This window comes from Phodopus roborovskii, unplaced genomic scaffold (assembly GCF_943737965.1).
Source record: "Phodopus roborovskii unplaced genomic scaffold, PHOROB, whole genome shotgun sequence".
NCBI lineage: Eukaryota > Metazoa > Chordata > Mammalia > Rodentia > Cricetidae > Phodopus > Phodopus roborovskii.
The window spans coordinates 120,507-138,624 of NW_026125875.1; the positions used below are offsets into that span (position 1 = coordinate 120,507).

The window sequence follows — 18,118 nt, forward strand, 5'->3', positions numbered from 1 at the left end:
GGGAGAAAGGCAGCAGTCATGTTACTGAAGAAAGATTATAGATTATGCACCCCCCTCTTAATTATTCTCTAGATGATATTTGAACAAGGGGAAAATTAGAGGGCATTTGACTCCATAGAGTGTCATCATTTTCAGAGTTAATGTTCCATTCCTCTTTAATGCTTCCCTTCCTTCCCCTTCCCTCTCTTCCCCTCCCCTTTCCTTCATTTCCTTTCTTTTCCTTCCTTTGCCATTCCTTCCCTTTCATTTCATTCCCTTTTCTTTCCTGTGCTTTTAGTCCCTTTAATTCTGCCAATTCTCAAAATGTTAATTTTTTTTTTGAGACAGGGTTTCTCTGTGTAATAGTTCTGGCTGTCCTGGAACTGACTCTGTAGATCAGGCTGGCCTCAAATTCAGCAAGGGCTGGGAGTAAAGGCATGTGCTACCACCACCCAACCAGGATCTGACTTTTTAAACGGGGCCTGTTAAGACTGATACTTCCAGTTCACAGACCATACCTTGGAAGAAGATTCAGGGTTATTCAAATGTCCCCATTCTGTCAGATTCTGGGGGTTTAGCCTGCCGCCCTGGGTCGTAAATCATAGCATTAGCTTTCCATCCTAGTATAAACAGTCCCACTGTGGCTGGCTCCAGAATGCCACATAATTGCAGGGTGAAAGCCTAGAAAGAGGTGAGGATGGCTAGGTGTGTGAGCTGCACCAGAAAGGCTTGTATACACCACTGGAGTGAAGCTCTATGGTGACCATGGCTCAAATGAACATTCAGCCTGGGCGTGGCACACACCAAAATGTCCAGGAATGGATGGGGACTCACCCTACAGTGTTTACTTAAGAGTGTGTGCACACACATTCAGGCTGTGTCTTGTTCTGTTTCTGCAGTTCTGGGTAGAACAGAACCCGAGCATCAGCGAGCAGGCATTAATCCTCTACCTAGTATGTACAATTCCCAAATTGAGATTCCAGGTACGAGGCCATAAAGTTGTGGTCTAGGCCATAGAAGTCCCCTCTGCTGCTCTTCCCTGGCATTTTCAGCATCAGTCCTGGTAACAATCTACTCCACTGGGCTTCATGCTGTAGAACATTTTCTACAGATGTTCAAGGCAGTCTTTAAGCACTCCCAGGATTGACCTTGTCTGTTACAGAGGAAAAACATGCCCAGGAACCAAAGGTGACTTCAGGAGGAGTAAGGAGATTTAAACCATCCCTGTCTCCACATTGGGACTCTGTGAAACTCTGCTTCTGTATTTAACATGATAAATGCTAGAGCTCCTCTTGAGGCTCTCTCAGTCAGGGCTTTGGGTGAATATTGGAAGGGGCCTGGCCAAGAGCTTATGTGTCCTCTGTGCTCTCTTTTAAAGGTCCCATGTACCTTTTGTTCCAACCTCTTCTCTAGTTCTGCCCTTCTCTGAGTGAACATAGGAATATCTGATGTCCTCCCTCTATCTACGGACTTGGTCCCCTCACATCTCCTGGAAACCTCATTCTCCCCAAATCAGAAGTATCACATGCAGCCTTTCTAGGTACCTAGGCTAAGCCATCTCTCCTCTGTGGTGATGGGTGTGGTAATGGGTGTGGTAGAAAGGATAAGTGACAAGTCTCAGTGTCCATGGGTTGATAGCGAAGCCTCCATTCTCATACATGATAGAATTACTAGTAGCTGTAAGTGTGTGTGGGGTTTGTGTGGGTGGGTGTGTGAGCATTCCCCATGTTCCACCCCCAGAAGTCCTAAACCTACAGAGTTTAAAAAACTTCCCCATAGGATTGTTCACAGTCAGTAATCACTGTCTTAAATTTTGTTCTTAGAAGAAGGGGAATAAAACAAAAATCAGTCACAAGGCAAGACTTATATTATGGGTGAGCTAGCAGAGATGGAGACTATATTGGGGCAAGAAGGAGCAAATGTATAAACATCCTATGCACAGAGCAGGTGGAGCTTTCACAGAAGGCTGTTTACTGAAATGATTGAAGAAGGACTTGTGTATGAAGGAGCCCAGAAATCCTGTGTCAATGGCATTATTTAAATGAGCATATCAGATAGAACTAAGGGCAGAATACTCCAAGCAGAGGGAACTGTGGAAAAAGCATAGAGAGCATGCATACATGAAGCAGAGACCAAGGTAGTCGTAGGAGTGGTGAGAGAAGTAGGTCCTTAAGGGTTCCTTATTCACAGGCAGACGAAGAAGAAGAGGAGGAAAAGGAGGAGGCGAATAGGAGAAAAAGAAAAGGAGGAGGAGAAGAAGTGCTTTGCTTTTTACTCTTGAGGGCAAGGCCAGGGTTAAGCAGGAGAGTGGTATTGTCATCACTGAGGCACACAGGAGGATGGTGGCCAGAGAGTAAGGGGATAGTGGGTGATGGCGGGGGATAGAGAAAGGGCTAGAAGAGAAAGCTTGAAGCTTTAGATCCAGGTGACCAGGGACAGTAAGAAAGGCTTCAATTTTCCTCGCCTGTGCTTTTGCTGTTTGTTGCTAAAGCATGAATCTGAGCCAAACCCAAAGGGAACCTGGAGAGTAAACTGAAGTGGGAGGAGGTAAGTAAATAGAACTAAGGAGTAGGATGGATGGAGCCCTGCATCCAGCGTTTACTTGCAAGTGGCTCTTCAAGTGTTCCCCATCAAAGCAAGCTCCAGGGTAACCCAGGGTGTGTGTCTTAAATCAAGAAAGTGTAGGCCTCAAGAAGGAAATCAGGCTAATGGACACCTGCTGTGGGTTTTGTAGACAACTAAGGTATGTAAGTGGAGGGGAGACCAATAGTCAGAAAACATGAGTCGACTTCATGTAAGCCACTAAATTTGGGTTCTCTCGCTCTCTCTCTCTCTATGTCTCTCTGTCTCTGTCTCTGTCTCTCTCTCTCTCTCTCTTGATTCCCAAAGGGATAGAACTCAGTGCAAGGCCTTGGCCATAGTGATAAATGTCACACAGAAATGAGTCTATCTTCCAGTGAGACCCTTGGGTTATGCAAACAGGGTACTGCTGTGGCGGTTATAAAGATAAGTCATTGCACACTCCAAATAAGCTATTGTATGAGTAGGAATTCTGGTAAATAGAGAAATTCATGAAGAATAAAATTCAAAATCAGGGTCTAATGGTGAGGTTTGGTAGTAAGACAATGACTTAGCATGAATGAGGCCCTAGGTTGAATCCTGCACACACACACACACACACACACACACACACACACACACACACACACACAATCAACAACAAAAAACCCTGAAATTCTGCTACCCAGTGATAATAATAGCTCCTATTTTTTTTTATTTTAAAAGTGAGAGCTACATTTTACATTTCATTTGATGCTTTGCTCTTAAAATTAACCTAGCCTAGTTTGGCCAGCAAAATGGCTCTTGCTGCCAAACCTAATAACGAGTTCAATTCCCAGAATCATATGATAGAAAGAGAGAACCAACTCCTGAACACTGTCCTCTGATATTTGACTCTGTACATATGACTTGGCATACGTGAGAAAACACCTGGTCAGGCATGATGAGTAATAGCAATCACTTAGCTCAGGCAAAGAGATTTTAATTTCAAGACCAGTCTATGGTACAGACTGAGATCCTGTCTCAAAAAAATAAGATAAAATGAGAGAGAGAGAGAGAGAGAGAGAGAGAGAGAGAGAGATAAAAGAAATGAAGGAGGAAAGAAAGGAAGAGACAATAAAGTGGGGGGAAAACTTTTGTAATAATTTTCAAAGTCATATCCTATTATTTAAAAATATAAAATTAATGGCTCAATAGCATTCCATTTATAGAGGTAACAACACATTTAAGCATTTTCCAGTTGTGGAAGCTAATTTCTTTAAAATTTGACACTTTATTATTAAATAATTAAAAACTTCTAGTGGAAGAGTTGGATCCATTTATAATCATTATCACACTATATTTGCTGATTTATTATTATTATTATTATTATTATTATTATTATTATTATTATTGAGGCAGGGTTTCTCTGTGTAGCCTTGGCTTTCCTGAAACTCACTCTATAGACCAGACTGGCCTCAAACTCAGATCTGCCTGCCTCTGCCTCCTGAGTGCTGGTAGTAAAGGTGGGTACCACCACCTATTGACTATTGGTTATTTCATGTTCTTGCTGTTTGATTGTTGCATTCTGATCTCTTATAATACAAAATATAATTGCTTCTCTCTCAAATAATTACAGGTTTTAAGTTCCCATTTTACTCTTCTAATAATTAAATTTTTGAAAAATTGTTCATTTCCTTCATCAGCATCATGAATGAAATGTTATCTTTGATATCACCCTTTGTAGTTCAAACTTTTAACACATTAGCATTCCATTTTATATTGTTATAACTGAATAGCACCCAGTGAGTAATATATAAAGCACAGGCATGTGTTCAGCTCATCAATCTGAAGGCTGAACATTCTGAGAGTATGATGCCTGTATAGGCTACTTTTCCCATTGCTACGACTAATGCTTGACAAGGGCAACTTAAAGAAAGAAGATTTTGGCTCACAGCTTTAGGGTACAATGCTTCCTGGCAAAAAAGTAATGGCACAATGCAGCTGTTTTCCCTACTACCACCTTACCACCAACACTCTCCCATATCTGTTTGCGTGCACACACACACACACATACACACAGTTACATATTCACAATTTATTTATACACATGTATGTAGAGGCCAAGAAGTCAACATTGTGTCTTACTCGATTGCTCTCTAGCTTATTATAAAAAATTAAAAAACATTTATTTTTATTTTATGTCAAGGAGAGTTTTGTCTACATGTATATCTGTATGTATAAGCCTGGTGCCCATGAAGGCCAGAGAGGGTGTTGGATCTCCTGGATCAGGAGTTACTGATAGTTGTTAGCTGTCATTTAGGTGCTGGGAATTGAACCCATATTGTTTGCAAGAGCTGCAAGTACTCTTTAACCACTGAGTCATATCTCTAGCCCTTTTGAGACTGAACTCACCAATTCTGCCAGACTGACTGGCCAGCAAGCCCCAAGGACTTACTGTATCTGACTCCTCAGTGCTGGGATGGAAGGCATAATCAGTTTTTTTCTGTGGGTGTTGGGAATCAAAAATCAGGTCTTTACATGTATAGGGCAAGCCTTTTACAAACTGAAAGTCTCCCTACCCTTCATTGCTCTGTTAGTTCAGTCCAGAACCCTAGTCCTTTGAATGTTACTATATTTAAGGTAAGTCCTCCCTTTTCATTTAAATATTCCTGGAAACATCGTCACTGATAGATCCAGAGGTATGTCCCTATGGTGATTCTGAATCTTGTCACCTTAACAATGAAGATTGCTCATCAGAGTCCCAGTATCTGCTCTGCTTTATCCGTGTTGTAACACAACAATGGAAACATAGGAGCTCTGCCTAGAAAACATTTTAATCCAAAGCCACTCCATCTATATGTCCCATGAATTCATTGATCCAGAGCCATCATGACCCCATCATCTTTCACATGTCCCACCTTAATTCATATTCCAACACATGAAACTTGAGGAATACCTACAAATCACAGCATGCTTTTCCTTCTTGCTCCTTTCCTTACCCTATTCTACGTAGCACATCTTTAAGATATAATCTGGGATTCCATATGTGATTATTTTACCATTGGTATCATGTTTCCCTAGTCATGAGTTCCTTTTCTCTTTTACATTATTTGTCCAGTGAAAACAACAGCATTATTTTTATCCTTCATTGTTTTGCTTATTGATTTACTATTGATACTTATTTTATAACACAATTTCATACTTGTGTTCTTTCTTCTGATCCCATGCTGCAGCTCATCAACAAGTAGTTCAAGAACAGAAAATAAAAGACTCGATGTCGAGACTGTCTTTCCTCTCAATGGGCAGTCATTTCCTTTGCTCAGAATCTGTAGATTTTTTTCTATTGTTTTCAGATATTTAATTCTTTGATGGAGAATGTTTTTGACTGATTTTATTATTAATTCTTAGGTACCCTGGGCACTTCAAGTATTGCAGAAATATATGTGATGTTCAGTAATCTCAACCACACTATCAGAAATTGTCTTACAAATTTCTTTATTGCACACACGTCAACTGTTGTGTCTGTGGTGTTCTATGCCCCTCAGTTCTAGATAGAATAAAGGCTTATGCTCGATGGCCATGCCTTCTCTCTGTTCTTATGATGTCCACCCCTTGATCCTTTTTTCTATGAGCTTAATTTATCATTATGACTGTGCTGTACTTTTTGCTCCACTGGGCTTTACATCCAACAATCATATTTTTTCATCTTTAAGAAGCATGTTTTCGTTTGCACTGTTGATCATCATTGCTTGATGATATCTGATAAACACAATTCCTTTCTGCTTCTTCTCTTTCTCACAGCAAGTCTATTCTACAGGAAGGCATTTGTTCTAACACTGAAGTTTTATTGTATGTGTGTTGATCTACAGTGTCTTATCATAAGTTCAAAGAATACTTATCATTGCCCATCTTTATGGATAGACTTTCCCCTGTCTTATCTATTGCACACGCAAGTAAAGTTAGAGGAAGTTAAAATAATTATTTGTGCTTTTTAAAAACCTATTTATTTTGTTTGCGTAGCAGGCAGAGGACAACTTTTGAGAGTTCATTCTCCCCTTCTACCATGTGTGTCACAGGAATCAAACTCAGATCATCAGGCTTGGTGGATAGCACCTTCCTTCAGCTGCTAAACCATCTTACTGGGCCTGGTTTGAATTTTTAGATGCACTGTTCTTAGCAACATGAGTGACTTTCAAGACATCTCCATCATCATCCTCCAGTAATATCTTTGTTACCTACCCTCTTAAATAGAACCGTTACTATAGAACCATTATCACCAGCAGTCTATGGAGGGCCTACTCCTTCCAGAACTAAAGGCAGTGATGAGCCAGATAAAGTCTTCCTCTGTCCTCAGTGGCTTAGAAGTCTGGGGGTAGCATAGCTATAAATAGTATAGGGACAATTGCCTTGAGAGGAGGAACTATCAGACCAAAGATGAAGAAGACCCCACCTCTGTATTTGAAGTATGGGGGGATGTGTAAAACGTTCCGTAAAACCTAAAAGATATTAATCTGTAGTCACCCTGGACTCCAGCTTTGCCCGGTGTCATGAGGAACTAATGGGTAAAAGCTCCCTCAATGGTAAGGAGACAGATACCAAGAGAAAATGGCAGTAACTTATTACTCAAAAAGTAAGTCATACAGATTAGAGGGCAGAGAAGGAAGCCTCTGGAGAAGCCAAATGTGTGCAGAAAATGGACAGGGGGAGACAGAAATGAAGGTGTTAAGACCTCTGAACCAGGGAACAATGGTCGTAGAGGGAAAGAAGTCCTTGGAGATCAAGGGGGTGTGTGTAAATTTTATCTCAAGTGTAAAGAGCAAGGAAAGAGGATTTGACCAGGTAAGAGACTGAGGGCTAAAATAAGCAGAATGCCACAGTCTCTGACACAGCCTTGGAAACACGTATAAACTGAGAGCCAGAAGACCAGTGTGGAGATATAATGGTGCTTGGTACAATGCAGGTAGAGATACATTGGCAGGTTTCAGGGGTCTAAGGAATAAAAGCCAGTCACTTCCTCCCAGCCATCTTTCAACTCAGTGTTCACCCACCTGAACTAGCACAGAAACACAGGCAGCAGGTGTGCTAACAACAACAACAACAACAACAACAACATGCTCATTTGTGCTGTAGTTATCTGTTGTGCATGACAAGAGATTGAAAATGCCAACATTGAAGGTGACAATGCCGGTTACAGGCAGAGGGATGAGAAAACACAACTAATGATAAGAATTATTGATTCATGTAAAACGTCCGCACAATAAAATGGGAATCAAATTCTCCAAGTCTAATGCAGTGGCCAAGGAAGCCTGTAACAAAGCTTTTCGGAGGTTGAGGCATGAAGATTGCCAGCTTTTGCCATACAATGAGACAGTGTTTTAAAACAAAACCAAAACCAAACAAAGAGTATCCCCTCCAAATTACTTTACTGCTTCAAAGGAAAAAGTTAAGATTTAGCAGAGAAATCTAGCAGACGCCACCTAAGTAAGCCACATGAGCAAAGTCTGAATTGCCAAGAAGGGGCAAATGGACATCTTGTACCTCTGGAGGAGGACATCAGGTCACTTTATTGTTTCTGCCAGAACCGCAAGTGAGGGACATTCCACAAAATAAATTGCTGGTAAACTTATAAAGTGTGGGGGGGTGGAGGGGAAGATAAAACCCTTGAGGAAACATTAAGACCAGATCTGAAGATATGACTATGTTCTGGAACCTATCCTGAGAAACTAGTAAAATTTCAATAGCTCTGTATAGCAAATGTCCTGGGTTTTGTTTATTTGTGGGTTTTGGGTTTTTTGTTTGTTTGTGTTGCTTTGTCTTTTGCTTTTGTTTCTTTCATACAATCTTGCTTTTATGCAACCCAAGTGGAGATACTGAAATGAGGGGAAAGTAGTGACTTACAGCAACAATAATCACCTCATACAGCTTTGTGGGGTACCTAACATGCTTGACCGCTTCATCTGGCCCCATTCATGTGGCTATAGGTCCTACACACCCAGTACTTAAGCTAGTGGCTCACAATTCTCCAGCATGTAGCTCCTCCCCCTGGGGACCCTGGAGGACCCCAATCATGATGTTCCCTGGCCATATTCCATGAGGATGAAAAGCTGCAAGCCTCTGGAATACACATGCCATTTCTTTTTCTGTTCTTTCTTTCTTTCTTTTTCTTTTCAATATTTTGATGGACAAAGAGGCCAGCCCAGACCCATAGGGTAGGGGAGAGAACTCTCCTTTTGGTGCAAGGATCAATGAAGAATAGTGACCATATTTAATTCACCAAGTATGCTCCTTGCTGGCCCTTCCCCTCTGATGTCTCATTTGGTCCCAGCTACCTACCCTCTGGGGATGTACACAAATGCCACCCCCTGCTTAATGTGTGCCTGGTGCTGAACATGGCATGCACGAGTGTGAGGTCATTTCATCATCACCACACCACTTAGGGGTGTTGGGCCATCGTAATGATACCTGGATGCAGAAGCCAAGCATCTATGCGAACATACCAGGTGTGGCCTACTGCACCCTTCCAGAGTGACCTTCAGTCACTGTCCCCTGGCACCTCCAGGATGTGATTCTCCTAGTTTGTAAAAGCAAAGGATCTAGAGCCATCAGTGTTCATACATGTTCTGTATACCTTTCATGCCCAAGAAAGGGAAGCAGACAGGAAGCCTGAGCCATTGTTTAAGGAATGAGGAAGGGTCCACCTGATGTGACCTCCTCCATCTTTGGAAGAAATATGTCCGGGGCATTAGAACTCATCTTCAAACTGCCTCCTCATGATGAAGAGCTATGAAGGCCATCAGAGTGTGCTGAGGCAGCAATGTATGCTGTATATTGGAAAACAGGGGAGGCTGCCTGGCCCCTTGGGCACTGACATGCACTTACTGGCCTGAGTTCTCAGTGGAGTGGGAGGAGTTGCTCTGTAATGCTATTGATACCTGTATAGTCTGCCACATGCAAAGTCAACAACTTACAGCTCTCCTGGTTATGTTTGGGATGACAAAGGTTGACAATACTCCCAAGCGAAAACACTTTAGAGCAACCTAATGGCAAATTCTCACTTCTCACAGTGATACACACTGTGGGACCTCATAGATCAGACCTGGCTGGGGGTAAGTGTTGTCTGTCTGTCACACTCCTGCCACATGGATGGGGCTGGCTCCAGGAACTTGACCTCCAAAAGGAGAAAGTTCACATCAGGCATGTAGTTGGCCCTTCTCCATAGTTCTGCTGGGTGGTTTTGGGAAAGCTCTGAGCATTAGTTTGCTCTTTGGAAGGAGGACAATGCTTTTGTGTGAACTAACTGCATAAACAAAATACTGAGCCCAGGACCTGACACTTAGATGTCAAAAATCCGTTACTGATCTACCATCTCAGATGATCAGAGTTGAGGGGTAGTAATTCCCAAGATGATGTCATAGGTGTGGTATCAGGTCTAATGAAAACCTAAAGGAAGAGTGTTCTTGTTTGGGGATCTCACCATAGTTGTGTCATTCAAGTCCCACTGGTTAAATGACACACATCTGATCTTCAGCATGGCCCTCTGCTTTGCTCACAGGTGTTGCTATTGTGGTGGTCTCCTTCTTCCTCTCAATGTACTACAACGTCATCAATGCCTGGGACTTCTGGTATCTCTTCTACTCCTTCCAGGTAAGCCAACCTCTGGTCAGAGCAAAAGCAAAAAGGGTAGAAGATGCAGGGCCACTCACCAAGTGGGGAGCTGGTAGAGGATGAGAACGCCAGCCTGTGGGAACCCTCTCAGTGAGGGGGGGAGCGTGATGGGAGCCACAAGCCAAGCAGGGATGACAGAATCTGGATCCACTACTTATCACAATGTAAGCCAAACTATGCACTGTGTGTGCGCACGTGTGCATTCATGTGCGTTTGCATGTGTGTACACACATGTGCACAATCATTTCTGAGGAGCAGGTCCACAGCACTCATTGGAATATCTACAGGAATATTTTCAATGACAAGCATTTTAAACAGTGCATTATCTAAATTCTTGTTACTGATATTCTGGAAGTGTCTAGGCTTTGTGGAAAATAAATATGAGCCACAATTCCACACTAAGCGCTGGAATGTTCCTCTCCACCAGTCACATTCTATCCCACAACACTCCCATCTTCATCCTTTTCACTCTCAGAGACTCTAATCCCACTGCCTCCATATCAGCCTCTTTCCAGATGGAAAAAGAAGAGAAGGACCCAGGAATTACCACTCTAATATCCATGCATTCCATACTTCACAGAACTTCCCTCCCCCCTTACCCCTGCAGTAAATCCTCTTCCAAGGTTACAGGATAATGACACAGCAGACCTTCACTTGCACTTCTATGGGCCATGCAGGTCCCCGGAACATATAAATCTACACTGGCATGGCCATATACACGACATGAGAGCTTTTGTTCAATCCCAGGAGCTACAAGTGACTCTATAGGACTCTACTTTATGGGAGGGTGTGGGTCCTTCTTAGTGGGTACATTTAGCAAAGCAAATATAAGGACCCTATCTTTACCTTCTGATGCAGATGAAGGGAGAAGATCACTGAAAATCTCTCAGTTGTTCCATGCCCTAGAGCTTCTTCATGTAGCATGTTCATTGGCAGGAACATTAAAAAAAACAAAAACAAAAACAAACAAACAAAAAAAAAAAAAAACTGACGTCGAGCTCATCTCAAGCAAAGGACCCCAGAGGTATCCTCAGATTTGCAGCCAAATATGTGAAACAGTGTGAATTAGAGTGGCCTCAGCAGAGGGCCCAGAGAATGTCGGCTAGGCAACTGAGCTTAGAGGGCTTCTGTTTCTTAGCTGGGACCTGCTGCTGGTTCCATCAGACACCACAGTGTCTCCCTCCTGTGGCCTGTACATACGAATGGGCTCACTGCTCAAGATTCTAACTCAAGTACCTTCACAGCTTTGTTTTTAAATTATTTTTTAAGTTTATCTTATTTATTTTATGTATATGCGTGTTTCACCTGAATGTCTATGTACAACATGCATGCCTGGTGCCTGCAGAGGCCAGGAGAGCGTGTCAAATTCCCTGGGACTAGAGTTACAGAAGGGGAGCCATCCTATGGTTACTGGGAATCTAACCTGGGGAAAAACAGCCAGTACCCTTAACTAGTGAGCCATCTCTCTAGACCTACAACTGGTTTTGAACAGGGTAGCTACAAGGATCTGGAAAGACTAGGCCAGGAAGCCTCTGATCCACTGTACTCTGTTGTTTCACGCAAGCCAGGCTAGCCCATATTTACAGGATAAGGTGTGAAGCCTCCTGTCAAAGACGCTTCCTATCATCCCACCAAGCCCTTGACCTTTCCCTTAACTGTCTGTTGATTCTCACTTCATTGAAAAGGATCCCCTGCCATGGTCTGTCTGCCCACTTAATGGTAACGGCACAGGCTACGACGAGGAGTATGAAAAGGCTTCGTCAATGCAGTACTTCTGGTGCAGGAAAACACTCAACATCTCACCATCCATCCAGGAGAATGGAGGAGTGCAGTGGGAGCCAGCACTGTGCCTCATCCTGGCCTGGCTGATGGTGTATCTGTGCATCCTGAGGGGCACTGAGTCAACCAGCAAGTTGTGCTAGGGAGTGTGATGGGACTGAATCTGGTCCATGCTAGGTGCTGTCTCTTGCTGTCCAGAGTAGAGGCTCAGTGGGTCAGAAGGCATGGATGGTGTTATTGGCATGTCCCTGTACTAGCTGACAGTGGAGGGTGTCAGAAGTGATTAAAGTTGTAGCACTGAATCTGAAATGACAGGCCCCAGCCAGTTCTCACACTCACCTGTACCAGGTCATTTCATGGAGATATTCAAACACCCTGCTATTCAGTCCTTCCACCTCAAATGCCAGAGCTATTATTCTGTGGAGAGAACCTCAACATCAGACTAGCCAGCCTCTGGGGACTTTATTGTGTAGTTGGATTTGGGGTCCCATTTCAAAGTGCTTTCAGGAAATCAATACTACCCAGAACTGTTGGGTTCTCCCTTGGTTTTTTGTTTTGTTTTGTTTTGTTTTGTTTTGTTCTGTTGTGTGGTATGGGGTTTTAGTTCTTGTTTTGGCTTTTATTTTTAAAGTGTCTCCTTATGTACTTCAGGCTGGCATGAAACTGGCTGAACGGCCCAAGTTGGCCTCAAACTCAGTGATCCTCCTGACTCAGCCTTCTGAGTGTTGGGATTTTAGGCCACAGATATGCCAAAATACCCAGCAAAGGCCTTTTATTTGCCTAAGCTCTTTCTTTCTGTTGAAATGCCCAGGTTTCCATTCATCCTAGGGCTGGAGTATCTGCTGTATTTCCATCACCCGTACCTGTTTCAAACTGGGGTGAATGCTCCATATTCAGCTATTAGGTAAAGCAAATCCATAGTGGATCACGGTGTCTTATTCTTCTAACAGCCCCTCAGAGTAGATACATGAGGTCACTCCCAAAAGGATTAGATAGGCAAAGTATTATTCGCAAAATCACAGCCAGGGACAGCAGACTCAGGACATAGCCCATATTTACTCCAAGCTCTTCCCATCCTATTGGTGACATGCAGCATGAATATTCTCTTCACATCCTTTGTGACTTAGTCATTTACAATTTTTCTTCTTCTGACAATCCCATGAGACCCCTAGATCTCACTCTCCTGATCACCTGCCTGCCTTCTCCAGCACTGACATGTTTGTTCGGTTTTGTTCTTTCATGAGGCATCAAGCTTAGAACAACCTATGTCATTGAGATATTGCATGACAACCCCAATGTTGTTTCTGGCATGACATTTCACATTGTTTTCTAAGTCCCCATAGTGGCCAGCATCTTAGCCCCAAAGCACTTTGCCTCACAGCTGAGCAGAAGAATCAGGGTGTTCTTTCTCAGCTGAGATCAGACCTTGCAGCATCTGCTCTGTCCCAACCTAGACCAAGCATGATCCAAAAGATCTAATGGTGATGTCTCTACCCTTGAATATTAAAGCAGTCCTTTCCTCTCCAGGCCTCTTATAGTTGTGAAAATAAGTAGAGTCTGGACATGATGCCATATTAATCCTCACCATCTATTTTCTCTCCTTATACTATGACCCCCCACCCTGACTGAAATGCCCCAGGGTTCCATGTATGGGGAAAGATGCTGCCTTTTCCTTTTTGTTTGAAATCTCTTTTATTCTCCTCTGAAGTTTTACTTATTGGTCAGAGTTATTTCTCCTGATAGGTTAAGCTAAATCTAGATCACATGTCCAGCCATCCTTCCCACAAGAAAAAGAAGGAAGCCACTTTGTGAGGACTCTAGAAAGCCCAGAAGAAACACAGCCCACTGGCGGGGGTGGGGGTAGAAGTCCAGAGCTTTCCCCGAATGTCTTCTTAGTGCCCAGTGTTATGGACCCGGTTCAGCCCTCCCCCATGCCCCTGAATTTCTTTCACATCACTGGCAAAAGGACTCTTATCCATTTGCATCTCACCTGGTTTGACATATTAGATATTTGGGTAAATTCACTAACCCCCTAAATGTGTAAGAAGCCATGGTAAACATATATCCCACATTCTCAGTGTCCTTCTGACAGTCTTAGAAGTACATGAAGTATGGTGCCATGCCAAGGAAGAAATGGAAGACTGAGATTAACTGAAGCATATCAAGACATGGTCACTAGCTGGGTTTCTCAGAGGTGGATCCAACCTAAAAGAAGATTGATAAAACAAAACCAACCTTGTGAAAAGTTTTGTTTTGTTTTGTTTTTGTCTATGAATCTAGGCATACATAGAAAGTGAATTACCCAAAATTTCCCACCCAGGGTAGGCAGATGTTTATCTGAAAGCCCTTACTTTCAGGCTTTTAGAAGTCAGGGTGACCCTGAGTCTGAGATTCCCCTGCCAAAGAGACTAAGAACACATCCTTAAATTGTGATGCATGTCAACAGGGAAAGAAGATTGGCTTAACCAAATAGACTTTTCTTTTTATGAAGAATGCACAAAATCAGTACATTTGTTGCATTTGTTGTGGGGACATTGCCCTGTGCACTGTTTTCTACATATGGACATGCCTAACCAGGCTCCCCTCGGATCCCATCCAGAAAACCCAGTTCTGCCCCTTAAGACACTAATTTCACTTTGGAGATAACATAGATCCTGTAAGTGATTAGTCTTTCTGATTTTCTTGGGACCTCAGAAAGCTGAGTCAAATCTGGCTGAAAAAACAAAACAGAACAAACAAACAAACAAAAAAAAAAAAAAAAAAACAAAACAAAACAAAACAAAAAAAAACAAAAAACGTGTTGTGTGGGCTCCTCCAGCCTTTCAGCCTTTCTTAGAGAAACAGGGGCTCGGGGAGTGTTGCCTCTCATGCACTGGAGAAGAAATTTCATGGGGGCAACAGACATGAGCAGCCATGTCCCACACTTTCTTTCTCTAGACCATACTCAGAACCTGTGTCCTACTCAGGACCAGTGCTACCGACAGCTCTTAGCAGCTGTGGATGCAGCCTAAATGCCAAAGAATTAAGGTTTTTGTGGGAGTGGCGGTCCCCATCTCTCCAGCAGTCTTATTCTGTTCCTGGATGCCTACAGGTGGTCTACTTCATCGCGTTGATGCCCTACTGTGTGCTGATATCTACTTGGTCCGTGGCCTCACAATCCACGGAGCTACCAATGGCCTGAGGTACATGTTCACACCCAAGGTCACTTTCTGGGATACCTGGGAGGAAGGGAAAAGAGGGTAAGATCTGTAATCATCAGAGCTGGTGTGAGCCCATGACTGGGCCAAAGACTATAGATATCCTGGAAGTTATGTTCTCTGTAGCCTGTCCTGCAGCCCTCACTACCACTAGTGACTAGTGCCTGTGCCTTCCTTCAGGTCTTCCTGCTCCAGTTCTCACCTAAAGCCCAGTCCAGACTCCCCACTAAGCTAGGGACCATGGACATCTCTCCAGTCATCTCCCTTATCTGATCCCATATTTTCTTAGACCTTTTCCCTCTAGGGAATGCTATGGTCCCGTCCTTAACGTTTTTTTTTTTTTTTCCAGTCACCCTAGCCATTGTTCTTCAGTGTAGATGTTATTGAATTTAGAGTAGGGCACATTCTTTGCTGGACAAATGGCTGGAATCATATGACTGTATCCTTTCAAAATGGACACTCTTATTGCATAGGCCTTAAGTGTCAGTACTGGAGTAATCTCGAACTTGACTCCACATCCACCTAAATTTCCTGTGTGGTAAGACTGTTGTTGTGGCAGGCTGGTGATTTAGATGTTTTATGTGTTTTAGACTATTAGACCAGGCAATACTCAATTGCACTCTCCATGGGTAGGGTGCCATAGAGGGTATGAGAGGAAGATTGCTGAGTAGTTTACCTGCCAGGAAATACACTGGAGACATTCTGAGACATGGACCTAGAATTCAGCACCAAGTCATTCTGACTACCTGTGAGTTGGAAGTAATTTCTTCCCCATCTCTGAGCTTTCATCTCCTGGGAGGGAAGAGTTTGGGATTAGAGCTCAGGATTCCTCAGCCCTACCCTACTGGCCTTCTAGATGAAACAGCTAGCCAACCCCAAGGCCTGGATCAATGCAGCCATGCAGATCTTCTCCTCACTGGGCTTGGGGTTTGGCAGCCTGATTGCCTTTGCCAGCTACAATGACCCCTCCAACAACTGCCAGAAGCATGCCATCATTGTGTCCATCATCAACAGCTCCCACCTCCAGATATGCCAGCATCGTGTCCTTCTCCATCTACGGCTTCAAGGCCACATTCAACTATGAAAACTGCTTAAACAAGTGAGTCTAAGCTGTCCCTCAGAACCGTGGACCCCAAGTGGGAAGGCAAGGCTCCAAAGCCCTGAGCTGAAAGGGAGACTGGGAAGGACTGGGTTCCCAGAAGTCAAGGAGTAGACTAAAGACACCAGTATTGAGATCTGCAATGTGAGGGTCAGTTCTGTTTCCTCGACGTGCTAATTGCTGCCTTCTACCAGCACTAGAAACTGAGGGTCCAGAAAGCAAAGGCCGCCTTGCAGGGAATGGGACATTTAAGGTAGGCATTGCACTTAGCAGAAGGGGGCGTTCAGGAAAAAACAAAACCAAAACCAAACAACAACAACAACAAACACACCAGTGTCTTCATCTCATTTGTAAGCAAGGCCTCTCTAGCCGAGTCTACTGTCTTTGGCTTCCCTCAAAACAAATGCTAATATGTCCAGTAGGGAGGTCACTTACATGAGTAGCCATCTCTAAACTAGGACTTAAATTAATGGAAATCAGTATACATGCAAATCATTTAATTCGTACTGTGATATAAAATTAAGCTTAATAATTCTAGGCCAAATGTAGTGGTGCATGCCTTTAATCTCACCAATATGGAGGCAGAGTCAAATGAATCTCTTAAGTTTGAGACTAGCCTGGTCTACACAACAAATTCCAAGACAGCCGAGGTTGCATAGTAAGGCCCTGCCTGAAAATAAGTAAATATGTTTAAGTGATTCTAAACTTATTTCTAAGCGGTTGGTCAATGGCATTAGCCACATTCTTGTGTTGTCACCACCAAAGGGTACGAATCTGGCTATGAAGTATTGAATGCTTCCAACATCCTACCCAATCTCACTGGAGGCCACTTATCCAGATGTGAAGTAGCCTGTTGGGAGGTAGTTTCTGTTCTCATCTCTTCTGCACTGGGCAGGAGGGAAGAGGCTACCCACCTTCCTCCCAGGTTTTAGAGCCAATGGCTTTTTAGTGGTATATGTTAAGATGATAGTCTGCTCTGCAGGGTGATTCTGCTGCTGACAAATTCTTTTGAGCTAGAAGATGGCTTTCTGACAGCCAGCAACCTGGAGGAGGTGAAGGACTACCTGGCATCCACCTACCCAAGCAAGTATAGTAAAGTGTTCCCACACATTAGAAACTGCAGCTTGGAGTCAGAGCTGAACACTGTAAGAGGCCTGGAAAGGGTGGGCACTGCCTCTCTCCACACGGTCCATGAAGACTTGTGGAGAGAGACATGGTCCCCTGCAACAGTGATGAGAGACTGGACTCCTGCTCTCTCCCAGCTGCTACTAGGAATTCTTTTCATTTCCCTGTGTCTTTTTGAAATTTCCAAAACTTGAGAAAGGCAAAGGACAAGGTAACACACTGTCTTACTTAGGGTTACTTAGAGGAGGAGAGGGTTTATTTGGCTGCACTCTCACATTGCTGTTCATCATTGTAGGAAGTAGGGACAGAAATTCGAACAAGGTAGAAAGCTGCAGGCAGGAGCTGATGCAGAGACCATGGATGGGTGCTGCTTACAGTTTGCTCAACCTGTTTTATTTATAGAGCCCAGCACCACCAACAACACAACGGACAGTGTACTCTCCCAGCAACCATTAATTAAAAAAAATGCTTTACAGACAGATCTTATGGAAGCATTTCTCAGCTGAGGTTCCCTACTTCCAAGTTGACATAAAACTATCCAGCACTCAAACACCAATATTTCCAATTCTCAAATTAACACTATAAACCTTTTTGTTACATGAAACGTAGATTTTTATACAGGACAAACAAAATTATTTTAAGGACACACAATTAAATGTCCCTGAAATTAATAGAAAGTTTTCCCTACTCATTGTAGACAAAATCCCTTACAGTTTTGTGCCCATGATACATT

At 43.2% G+C, this 18,118-nt stretch overlaps 1 pseudogene; it reads left to right on the forward strand.

The window, feature by feature from the left end:
• LOC127217880 (sodium- and chloride-dependent transporter XTRP3B-like) overlaps positions 1 to 17,423 on the forward strand; it is a 127,322-nt pseudogene extending 109,899 nt beyond the window's left edge.
• Positions 17,424 to 18,118: the final 695 nt, after the last annotated feature.